The 12,946-nt window shown below is 40.9% G+C and overlaps 1 non-coding gene across 1 annotated transcript; it reads right to left on the bottom strand.

Moving 5' to 3' along the window:
- Positions 1–9,943: 9,943 nt before the first annotated feature.
- LOC133833431 (small nucleolar RNA R71) lies at positions 9,944–10,049 on the bottom strand. The gene has a single exon (XR_009892811.1). It is a non-coding gene; the product is annotated as a small nucleolar RNA R71 (small nucleolar RNA).
- Positions 10,050–12,946: the final 2,897 nt, after the last annotated feature.

The following is a 12,946-nucleotide window of genomic DNA, read 5'->3' as shown; positions in this document are numbered from 1 at the left end:
ATCGCGATGAATCCTGCAGACCAGGAGTATACTAGCTTTATGACTCCAACAAACGTATATTGTTATAAAGTTATGCCCTTCGGATTGAAGAACGTCGGGGCTACCTACCAACGGTTATTTAACAAAATGTTCGTTGGCCAGATCTGAAAAAACATGGAAGTGTATGTCGACAATATTCTAGTAAAATCCAAGACTACCAGCAACCATGTATCCGACCTAAATGAATGTTTTGAGATCCTGAGGAAATATAACATGAGGTTGAATTCCCAGAAGTGTACTTTCGGAGTGGCGTCGAGAAAGTTTCTGGGATTCATAGTCAATACAAGGAGGATAGAGGCAAATCCAGATAAAATTAGGTCATTATTGGAAATGCCTTCGCCCAGCTCGCATAAAGAAGTCCAGAGCCTGACTGGAAGAGTGGCAGCCCTTAATCGGTTCATTTCAAAATCACTGACAAATGCTTTCCATTCTATAACTTGCTCCGAGGGAATAAGAAATTTGAATGGACTGAGGGGTGCAAACAGGCTTTTCTTGATCTAAAAACGCATTTGGCTGAACCCCCAGTGTTGTTTAAGCCAGTGGTAGGGGAGCCCCTATTCCTTTATCTGGCTGTGATAGAAAGTTCAGCCAGCACCGTATTGGTCTAGGAAGAAGACCGGGCTCAAAAACCAGTATATTATATAAGCAAAAGACTTCTCAGAGATGAATCATGGTATCCCCTAATGGAAAAGATGGCGTTCTGCCTTATATTAGCCTCCAAGAAGCTTAGGTCGTACTTCCAGTCCCATTCAATCCATGTCATGACCGACCAACCTCTAAGGCAGGTATTACATATACCTGAAGCATTAGGACGTCTCTTAAAATGGGCAATCAAACTCAGCCAGTTCGAAATACTTTACTTACCATAGACTTCGATCAAAAGCTAGGCCCTTGCCGATTTCATGGCTGAATGCACCGGTTTTAAAGAGGAGCTTTTGAAAGAACCAGTGCAGATGTTGTGGAGAATATTCGTGGACGGCTCCTCCAATGAGAACAGGTCTGGAGCTGGGATCATATTGATGTCTCCGAAAGGACATCGATTCCATACCTTTCTACGATTCGGGTTCGAGGCATCGAAAAATGAAGCCGAGCATGAGGCTTTGCTAGTCGGGCGTAAAGTGGCAAAGGAATTGAAGGCCAGGGCTGTCCAGTGTTATAGGGATTCCCAGCTCGTGGTCAATCAAGTGTAAGGGGAATACCAAGTGCGGGGTACCAAGATGGCAGCTTACCTAGCAAAGGTGAAGAAAGAGCTATCAGAATTTGAGTATGGCACCGTCGAACAGATCCCTCACGAGAATAACGCTAACACATATGCTTTGGCGAGTCTTGCCACCTCCAAGGAAGCTAAGACTTTTAACATAGTACTCGTGGAATTCTTGGAAGATCCAAGCATAGCAGGAAGCGCGATGGAGGTCAAGATGATCAACATTAGACCAACCTGGATGACCCCCATGATAGAATATCTTACAACAGGGAAGCTGCCTGAAGAAAGAAAAGATGCGAGAAGGATAATCTATCAAGCTCCAAGATATGTAGTAGTGGAGGGAACATTGTACCGACATGGCCATTCCTTGCCTCTACTACGGTGTGCTCTGCCAGAGGAGGCTAAAACTATTCTGCAAGAGGTGCATGAAGGCTTTTGTGGAGATCATGTTGGGGGGCAAAACATGGCCTAAAAATATTAAGGCAGGGTTATTTTTGGCCCAGTTTAACAAAAGATTCCATCTCCTATGTTCGAAAGTGCGACAAATGCCAACGATTCGCCACAGTTGGATGAGCTTCACCGGTCGAGCTAACAATGATCTCATCCCCATGGCCATTTTTAGTATTGGGAATTTATTTACTAGGAGCTTTACCTATGGGAAAGGGAGGAGTTCGTTATGCGGTGGAGGCCATTGATTATTTCGTGAAGTGGGTAGAGGTCGAGCCTTTGGCAACCATCACCTCAAAAAGAGTCCTCGACTTTGTGATTAAGAGCATTGTGTGCCGGTTTGGGCTTCCTAAGAAGATCATGTCAGATAATGGAACTCAGTTCGATAGTGATCTCTTCACTAAGTTTTGTGAAAAGCACAACATAGTTAAAAGTGTCTCTTCGGTGGCGTACCCACAGGCCAATGGGCAAGTCGAGGCCGTGAATAAGACCCTTAAGGCGAGTCTTAAGAAAAGGTTAGATGAGGCAAAGGGAGTGTAGCCTGAGCAGCTCCTGTAGGTACTATGGGCATACTGGACCTCCCACCGGACTTCCACAGGACACACCACGTTCTCCCTGACTTTTGGAAGTGAGCCCGTCCTTCTCGTTGAAACAAAAGTAACCACGCACAGACTCCAGACATTCAGCCAAGAGCGGAATGATGAGTTGCTCAATGTATCTATCGACCTAATTGATGAGAAACGAGAGGATTCACAACTACGGCTCGTGCATTACCAACAAAAAATCACTCATTATTTTAATTCCAAGGTCAAAAGGCATAGTTTTGGTTTGGGTGACCTAGTCCTCCGAAGGGTCTTTTTGGCAGACAAGAACCCCAAAGACAGTGCTTTAAGTCCGAACTGGGAAGGGCCATATCAAATAGTGGAGGTCATGCATGAAGGAACTTTCAAATTAGCTCGACTTAATGGAGAAACAGTCCCATGGACATGGAATGCCATGCACCTGAAGAAGTATTATCAATGATGATACCATCCATCTATGTAAAGGCTTAGTTATCAAAGCCATTTGATTAAGAAATGAAGGGATCGATATGTATTTCTTGTCTTACATATAACTTATTTATATATTATTTCGTGTGATAACACTTGTCCAAGTAACCGAGAAAGTTCACTTCCTGGTTACTTGGGGGGCATATAACTCAAGATAGATCAAAACATTTAAAATCCTGGATACAATCAGGTCCAAATCTTAGAGGTTAGTAAAATTGATTAACCGGTGTTTTTTTTTAAGAAAACACGAGGTGTCAATAAACCTAGCACAAACTAAGTTTGAAATATTTATAATCCAGGATACAACCAGGTTCGAAACTTAGAAGTTAGTAAAATTGATTAACCAATTTTTCTTTAAGAAAACATGAGGTGTCAATAAACCTAGCATGAACTAAGTTTTAAATCATTTAAAAACCTGGATACAACTAGGTTCGAAACTTAAAAGTTAGCAAAATTTAAAATTCAATGGCTTCCTTAGAAGCTCGGGATAGCAGTAAACCTAACGAGGACTAACTTTGAAATATTTAAAATCCTAGATATAACCGGGTCCAAGGCCTGATACTTAATAGTAATGATAAAAATCAACACATTAATTTTGGATATAACCAAATTCAAAATATCTATCTCGGTCTAAAAATCGATTCCTAAGATTTTGAGTGTGCAAGTCTAGAAAAGCATAAAGATGAGAGACAATCAAGGAAAAGATGAATAGATAAAAAGTTAGATATATGAATTAAATGCAAATTGTCTGAAGGAAAAATAACCTCAAACCAGGCCAAATGGTGAATGTTTACAAAAAAGAGAAAAAGGAAATCAAGCTCCTTCAGGGTGCCCTAAGGATGTAACCTCTTCAGTCTCCTACTCGCCCGTGGTGGAAGCATCCCCGGTCTCAGACTGCTCTTGTAGGATCCGAGCTTTGAACTTCTCAAGGTAGGGATCCCACACTTCAGGAGCCAGAAAGGAGAAGTTACCATCTTAGTTGAAGGCCCAGCAGTGATACAGCATGCTCTCCATGGAGGACAGCGAGGCCGCTTTCTCCTCTTTAACAACAACCTCGGCCTCCAGCTGCTTGGCTTTAGCCTCAGTGACCTTGACTTGAAGAGCGGCCAAGGCAACCTTTGTAGCCTACTCGCTTTCTTGAGACGACGCAAGGTCAGCCTTAGCATCGAGCTTGCCTTTTTTGAGCAGCTGCGAGGACAGCTTTGGCAGTAGTCAGGGCGGTCTGGGAAACCTAGAGCTATGCCTGAAGCTCTTCATTCCTAGCCCTAACCCGGGCTATACTGCGGTGCTACGCCCGGACTGACTGCAAAAAATAAGGAAACAAGTTAGAGGCATACTTGGGTAAAATAAAAAGAAAAAATAATATATGTATGTTCAACTAAGGAAAGCTATCTTACTGTGAGGCTCATCCCCAAGGCGGACTCCAGGAAATTCTCCAGGCTCCTCTCTTCTATTGTCCTTAGGTCCCTCTAGTTGACTTTGTATATATGCTCCACCACGTGGTTCGCTGTCTCATTGAGAGTCCCCCAAAGAGTATCGGGGATCTTCTCCAAGTTCTGAGGGTTGATTGGGATGCGCACGTTGGAGGTGGGGACAATAGGAACTGTGGGATCAGCTTGTGCTGTCTGATCTCGAGCAGGAATAGGTGAAAAGCGGGGAGAAGGCGGAGTTGGACCCCTTTTCTCCATCGCGACAGCAGTCGGAGCTGCCGAGCTCGTGCCTTTCCCCTTAGCCGGAGATTTGGAGGTTGTCCCTGTCGTAGGGTGATTAGTGCTACAAAATATCATTTTATTAGTCTTAAATTGTAAAATTAATTAAGTTTTAAGAAATATTTTCATGGATTTATTGTCATATATTTTATATTTGAAAATATTAATTTTAATTTAATTTGTGTTTAATTCTCAGGAAATAAAATATATTTTGACACAAAGAAAAAGAAAGAAGAAAGAAAGAATTAAAATTGAAGAAATCATGAAGAAAATGGCATTTTTGAAGATGGAATGGCCCAAAATTAAGCCCAAACAGCCTTGGCCCAAGCCAGCAGCTGCTCCCCCACGCTGCCACATGGCAGCCTGCCATTCGTCCACCCGAGCCACGTCGCCGCCTCCAGCCAAGCCGAGTCCACCTGACGTCACCTCCAATCCACCTGACGCACGCCTGCCATGCACCCCACGCGCCCGACAACCACGCCTGCCGCCTGACGCACTCAGCTGCCGAGCCAACCAGAAGTCACCATGCGTGCCACATGCCTGGCACCTGTTCACCACGTCGCAACACCACACCTGCCGAAGCCAATCACTGCTTGACACGTGGCCAACGTCTGTTGCACTTGTCTCCCACTTGTCCCACTTTACACCTATTTTGCAGCCATTTTCCCACTTTTTAGTACATGATTTTGCACATTTTTGGGTCCTATTTCCACTATAAATAGATAACCAAATGGAGTAAAAAAGCATCAGATTGTGGAATTAAGTGTGGAGAGTATAGTGAGAGAGAAAAGCATTTTTGTTCTTATTTTTCTTTCATTTCTTTTACATTACTTTGAGTGAAAACGATGCATATTTTCGGCTAAATTCTCTTATGGAAAGGCTAGAGTGAAGTTCATGTTTCACATTATATTTTTAATATATTGATTTTTTATTTTGTTCTTCATTTCTATATATTTGTTACAATTAAATTTATTTTCTTCTAATTTTTATTCTAAATTTATTAGTGTCTTTTACACAAGTCTAGTCATGCTCTTCTTATGTAATTTAGGCTTCTAATTTAATTTAGGATATTTGTTATATTATATGATTTTTACTGCATTCTGCCATTGGTATTTTGTCGTTCTAAGGTATATAATATGATAGGTTTTTTGTAACGTCCTACTACCTTAGAGCCGTTACTAAGTGAGTTTAAAACACAACTGTGCAACTAACTCACTCTACGAGGTTTTCAAAGGCCAAAAGTGTGACTAACCAGAAGTTAAGGCTGTAATCTTTGAAAATACTTAGTTTCATTGAAAACTTTAAGTATCAATATCTGGGATCCCAAAAATAAGGTTTACAAAATATTTACAAGTCAAAAATAGATTTACACTTGATTGACCATCAAAAGAACAAGTTAATACAGCCATATTCAAAATGCCCCCAACCAAAGCAGTCGGGCAGGCCGAACATGTACGCGCCGCCCCCACGCTCTCCATACTCATGGCTGGTTGACTGACCCTTTGCTTTTACCTGCAACACAGAGCACCCGTGAGCCGAAGCCCAGCAAGAAAACTCATACAGTAAATAACATATGCATATAATATAGTTAACATATTATCCACTGATAAACAGGAAAACCATCAGACTGAACAAACACGGCCATGCCGCCCCAGAGGCCTTACCAAAGCCTGGGGTCTCGGTCCTTACCATAAGGATAACTCATGTACCCATTGGGTCCCACCCTGACTATAAGCACTCCATGTGCTAAGTGTTACTTCCGGCCCCACGGCCGTTCTCAGCCATCGCCGCTCTCGGCCTTAGCCGTTCATTTCATTATAATCACACTTATAGTACATCTCTAAATAATCATTCAAATATATAACAATTCATTTAAGGTTATACATTAGCACGTAATACAATCTAGGGCCATGCCCTGCAATAACACTATGGGCTCATGCCCTGTTCTTGGGTGCTACAGTTTTCTTACCTGTATCCCAAGCTTTCCGATGCACCAAGGTCACAAGCACGGTCCTCTAGTACGAGCCTCTCCGAAAACCTAGTCACAACAATCATAAAACACTTTTAATACTAACCAAACACAAAACAACTTCCCGGGACCAATCCCGTACTCTCAGGACCTCTAATTCCTTACAACAATACATTGGAACCATCCCCCGTGTCCCCGGACAAAAGCCCTAAAAACCCAAATTTTTGGCTGCAAAAATGGCCTAGGGCCGCGGCGCCTAGCGGCTAGGCCATTTCCTGAAGCAACCTCGCACTGCGGCGCCCAAGAACAGGGTCGCGGCGCTCCTTCGCAAACCCAGATTTCTGGGTTTTCTCATACGTTTTTCCCGAGCTACAACCTCTCCAAATCATCCCAAACAAATACCTAAACCCCAAAATCAATTTGAAACTTCAAATGAACCATCTAACAACCTATAAACACTATTATCAAGATCAAAAACACAATCACACCCAAAGATCCACACCTTTCATTTCAACTTCAGAAATTTAAACCCATAGCTCAAAACTTAAACCATGCTTCAATTCCTTAAACCAAAACAGAAACAAACCTTAAAATTGCATAAAATCCTTACCTCAAGTGGGGAATTGAACCTTAAGCTTCTTTGATTCTCCTCCTAAATTCCCACTTCAGCTCCTTCTACTCTTCTTCTTCTTCTTCTTCTTTTTCTTGCCCTATATTTCCCTCTAGCTTTTCTTCTCTCAATTTTTAACAAAACCCATAATATGACTAAGTGTCTAAACCGAGTACCCCTATATCCCAGCTGAAATTTTTCTAAACCCCCTGTCAAAAGACCATTCTACCCCTTCATAGTAATCCTTTCCTAACTAAACCTCAAGGGCACTCTTGTCCTTTCACCAAAATTACAATTTTACCAATTTCCATCTAAAACTTGTTACCCTCAACAGTAACTAATGGTTACTCAGGTTACTCAAACACCAATAACCAAAACCACTCATTCTCAACTCAACTAATAAGATTCCCAAAGTACCCCTCGGCTCCTCCCGAGCCGGGTACAAAATCCCGTTGTGACTTTTAGACTAATTAGCTCACTAGGAGCGTCTCGACGCGTGCATCACAATAAAAACACCACACTCACGTGGTACAAATCACATAATACAATTATCACATTTATGCCCTCAACGGGCTAAAATTACCAGTTTACCCCTAACATACAAACGGGGCCCACAAGCATGAATATACAACCTAATCATGCATTCTAATCACATATTCAATCAAATTCATGTAATAACATGTTAATTCACTTATTGCCCTCCAAGCATGGTTAAAAAAGGTCTTAAACCTTATTAGCAACTTGGGGTGTTACATTTTTAAAATTAGAAGTTAGTATAAGTTAATTAAAGAACACATTTTAAGGTGAGCTTTATTATATATATTTTCCAACTATAATTAATGGTGTAGAATTATAGTTGAGTATAATGAATCAATTTTATTAAAATATATATATATGTTTGAATGAGTGAAACTTAAGTCTTCCATATTTTCTTTCTGATTCTAATTCATCGATTTTGTTTATTTAATGTTTATATTCTTTTTCAAAGTTACATCATTTCAAAGTTTATTATTTCTGATTTACTAATCTTTCTTTTTACTTGTATTTTACCTCTCTGTGGATACGAAATAGCCCAATTACTACTGCGACCGCTTAGGAGTTTGTACGCCCTGATTTTCCAACGGGCTATTAGCGAGCCAAGATACGGCCTAAATTATATCAGCCACGTGGATCCCCCATGAGCGGAGCTATTGCCGTCAGGTCCTACCTCATTAGCTCGGGGTATCCAAAGGCTCGCCAAGATTACCTAAGGACTGAGTATGGACTGTGAAGGCCACAAGTCGAGGAAACATCCAGCTCATGGTGCGAGCTGGAGTTGGAGGCTATGACCTTTTATAAAGTCAACCACGCAAGGTAAACGTGCATATATCAGACATCACGTGTCTGATATATCACTAACTTCTCGGACACGCAGCGTGAACGTGCGTATTCAGGCACCCACGATTGGGTTGGGCCGTGCGGCCCATTATCCTCTTACCTATTGATTAGACCACACTTCATGTGTCAGGATTTAGGAATTAATCATGAATGTCACAGAAGTGACATGATAGGTAAGAAGGTCACGGGATGACCTTCCTTACCAACTCCCAGGTGCCCTCTCCTATAAATATGGAGAGCCTGGGAGTTGCAAAGGGTTGGATTCGATTGTGTAAGGAAATACCCTGTAAAAGAATACCAAGCATATAGCAATAATATTGGCTGGTGGAGTAGAAGGATTTTAACCTTTGAGCCACCTAAAAAATGTAATTGTGTCACCAGTCCATTTACAAAGATCATTCATCTATTTCGATTCATAGTTAAGCACTAATCCCTTCCTCTTATTCATCTATGGTGAAGAACCGTGTCAACAGAGTTATCGGGCGATATCAATTTTTGGCGCCGTTGTCGGGGAGGTAATTCTACAATTAAAGGTTTTCATAGTAAATTAATTTATTTTTCTATTTAAAAAAAAAAAGTAGTATAATTTTTTAATTTCTCTTTTATTTTATCTTTCCTTAGTAATTTTTATTTATTTATTTTATTTATTCATTTCTTTTTTCATTTTATTTTTAGGTATAGAATTTTATTTTCTAGATTTAGGTTTTTTCCAAACAAAAAAAAAAGCATAAAATTTTAAATCAGAAAATTTAAAAAAAAAATATTGAGAACATTTGTGTAATTGTGGAAATTAGTAAAAACCAAACTTGTTCTGTCTTAGAAAAATTGGTTCTTAAATAAGGTCTGTGTTAGCGTTACCCTCCAACCTTTTATAAGAACCTCGAGGAGTTCTAGAAAAGCTTTTGGGCCTAAAGTGGTACCTTGGAAGCCTTCCCAATTGGCCTGGGAACATTTTTGGTGTATACTTATTACATTATTACACACTTGCGCTTATAATACTTACAAAATAAAAAAAAATTATTTATGCCACAAAACAGAGACGCACTAGGGAGATTTGTGAGACAACAAGTAGAAACTTTAGAAAACTCTCCTAGTTCGTCGTTTTCTTCCATTCGTTCAAACACTCCCAATTCACCAAGACTTCCTGAACCACCCACGATGGCTCATCAAGATGAAGTCCAACCAAGAACGCTACAGGATTATTTACATCCTACGGGTACAGCCACACCTTCATGCATAATGTATCCCAACAATATGCCAAATTTCGATTTCAAACCTGGCATGATTAACCTCTTTCCAACCTTCCATGGGTTGGAAAATGAGAGTCCGTACATGCATATATGGGAATTCGAAGAGGTGATGGCTACATTCAACAACCAAGCTAATGTCACCAACATTGTGAGATTGAAATTTTTTCCTTTCTCTCACAAAGACAAAGCAAAAAGCTGGTTGTATTCCGTAAGGCCTAGATCTATCGGAACATGGGAGGAAATGACAAAAGCATTCTTTGCTAAATATTTCCCGCCCCGTAAGACTAGCAGCCTTAATAGGAAAATCTCTACCTTCATCCAGAAAGACCATGAAACTTTCCATCAGGTCTGGGAGAGGTTTAGAGATTTGATAAATCAATGTCCACATCATGGTTACGAAAGCTGGCGTCTAATCAGCTATTTCTATGATGGTCTCACAACCGGACAAAGACAATTCGTGCAAATGATGTACAATGGAAAATTCCTTCAAAAAGATCCTGATGAAGCTTTCGAGTACCTCGACGATCTTGCTGAAAAGTCCTACACATGTAATGGACCGAGTCATATGGACAAGCCACGATCAACTGGAATCTACCAATTAAAGGAAGACGACAACGTCAAAAGCCAAATCAAATCATTGAGACAACAATTCGAGGCTTTCAAATCTCAAGAAGGTAGAGGAATCCACATGGCTGCAAAGGTAGAGACACGAGATCCATGCTTCATCTGTGGAGGGGTGGAACATCAACCGCAAGAGTGCCCAACTCTTGGTGAGTTAAGAGGAGGAAATGAGGAACAATGCAATGCTTTAGGGGATTACAAGAAGCCTTATAACCCTTTCTCAAACACTTACAATCCTGGTTGGCGCAACCATCCAAATTTCAGCTGGAAGGATTCAAACCAAGCATCTGGAAGCCAATGGAGGCCTGAGCAGCAACAATTGCCAAAAGCATACATTGCTCCTCAAAATAACATGCAGTCAAGTAATTCTCTAGAGAATACTTTGCAGATGCTTGTGCAAACTCAAATAGCCTCAACTCAAGAGCTCAAATCTTGTTTCACACAAATGGTAGAGGAAATGAAAGACATGAAAATCCAAATGACAAAGCTAAACACTACTTTGGCGATTCAAGAACATGGTAGACTTCCTGCTCAACCTCTAATCCATCAAAAAGGGCAACACATGGCACAAACCTCCTCCTTTGCAGATACAAATTTCAAAGAGGTTAATACCATCTCTACTCGAAGTGGTCAAAGTACGGTTTCACCGTTAACTAAGACAACGAGTATGTCGATGCCCACTCTAGATGATGATGTGCCAATAAGCATTCCAATACAGGCACCCTTTCCTCAAGCTTTGAAATCCACTGGAAAGGCACTGGAAAATCATGGTGAAATCCTAGACCTTTTAACACAAGTGAAGATCAACTTGCCATTGTTGCATGTGATCAAACAAGTGCCCACTTATGCCAAGGTTATCAAGGATTTGTGCACCGTTAAAAGAAAGCACCATGTCAAGAAAACTGCATTCTTGGCGGAACAAGCTAGCGCGGTAATTGACTGCAAGACACCGCCTAAATACAAAGATCCTGGTTGTCCCACCATCTCATGCCAAATTGGGGAGCAGGAATTTGGTCGAGCCCTTCTAGACTTAGGAGCAAGTGTAAATCTCATGCCATATTCAATATACTTGCAATTAGGTCTAGGAGAATTCAAGCCCACATCTGTGGTGCTACAATTGGTCGATCGATCAGTTAAGAAACCTCGGGGAATAGTAGAAGACGTTCTGATTCAAATTGAAAAAGTCTATTACCCTGTTGATTTTCTCATCTTGGACACTCAATCTGAAGTGAGTATAGAGTCTAAAATTCCCATCATTCTCGGTAGAACTTTCCTCGCAACAGCAAATGCACTCATTAACTGTAGGAATGGTCTCATAAAAATCTCTTTCGAGAACATGACTCTACAAGTAAATGTTTTCCACATTGGCAATCAACCACCTAATAACGATGAGTGTTTCCAATCCTATATGATCGATACACTTATTTCGGAAGAGATCGAATCAAAATACACGTCTAGTCATTTTAATCACCTCTTCCAAAATTTAGAAAGTTCTGAGCCCGATGAGTCTAAAATCAACCCTAAAATCGTCAAACACTCACAGGCTAGAAGAACCATGTTTTGGAATCCAATCTTTGAGGAAATCCCTCAAGATCAAGAAACACCAAAACCATCCATTGAACAAGCTCCTCAATCAAAGTTGGCCCAACTTCGTGACGGTCTTAAGCAAGTTTTCCTAGGAGCTGACAACATTTTTCCTGTCATAATATCCTCAAAGATCAATGCCACACAAGAGCGCCAACTCATCAATGTATTGCAAGACAAAGAGAGGCATTAGGATGGACAATAGCTGACATCAAAGGTATTAGTCCTTCAATTTGCTCCCATCACATTCAATTGGAAGACGGGGCTATACCACGTAGTGACCCTCAAAGAAGATTGAACCCAACGATGAAGGAAGTAATTAAGACTGAAGTCTTGAAACTTCTTGATTCTGGCATAATCTGTCCTATTGCTGACAGTAAATGGGTCAGCCCAACTCAGGTTGTTCCCAAGAAATCTAGGGTAACAGTGGTACAAAATGAAAAAGGGAAACTTGTTCCTGCCAAGGTCACAACTGGGTGGCGCATGTGCATTAATTATAGAAAATTAAATGCAGCCACCCACAAAGACCATTTTTCACTTCCATTCATCGATCAAATATTGGAACGTGTGGCAGGTCATCCTTTCTATAGTTTTCTCGTTGGTTATTTAGGGTATTACCAAATCGAGATTGCCTTAGAAGATCAGGATAAGACCACATTCACTTGTCCTTTTGGTACTTTTTCCTTTCGGCGCATGCCATTTGGCCTGTGCAATGCTCCAGCCACTTTCCAGCGATGCATGATGAGCATATTTAGTGATATGATCGAGAAATATATGGAAGTATTCATGGATGATTTGACAGTCTTTGGAGATTCGTTTGAGTCAAGCCTTCTCAATTTAGAGTCTGTGCTTAAACGTTGCAAAGAAAAAGGCTTGGTACTCAACTGGGAAAAATGTCATTTCATGGTGCCATCAGGCATAGTCTTGGGGCATGTCGTGTCAGAACGAGGAATTAAGGTTGATCAATCAAAGATTGAACTCATATCAAAGCTGCCCACCCCCAACACTGTTAAAGACATTCGATCTTTTCTTGGGCATGCAGGATTCTATAGGAGGTTCATACAAAAATTCTTGACAATTGCTCGCC

The sequence above is a fragment of the Humulus lupulus genome, chromosome 4 (genome assembly GCF_963169125.1).
Source record: "Humulus lupulus chromosome 4, drHumLupu1.1, whole genome shotgun sequence".
In the NCBI taxonomy this organism is placed as follows: domain Eukaryota; kingdom Viridiplantae; phylum Streptophyta; class Magnoliopsida; order Rosales; family Cannabaceae; genus Humulus; species Humulus lupulus.
The sequence above is the reverse complement of the archived record's forward strand: the minus strand, read 5'-3'. Positions and strand labels throughout refer to the sequence as shown.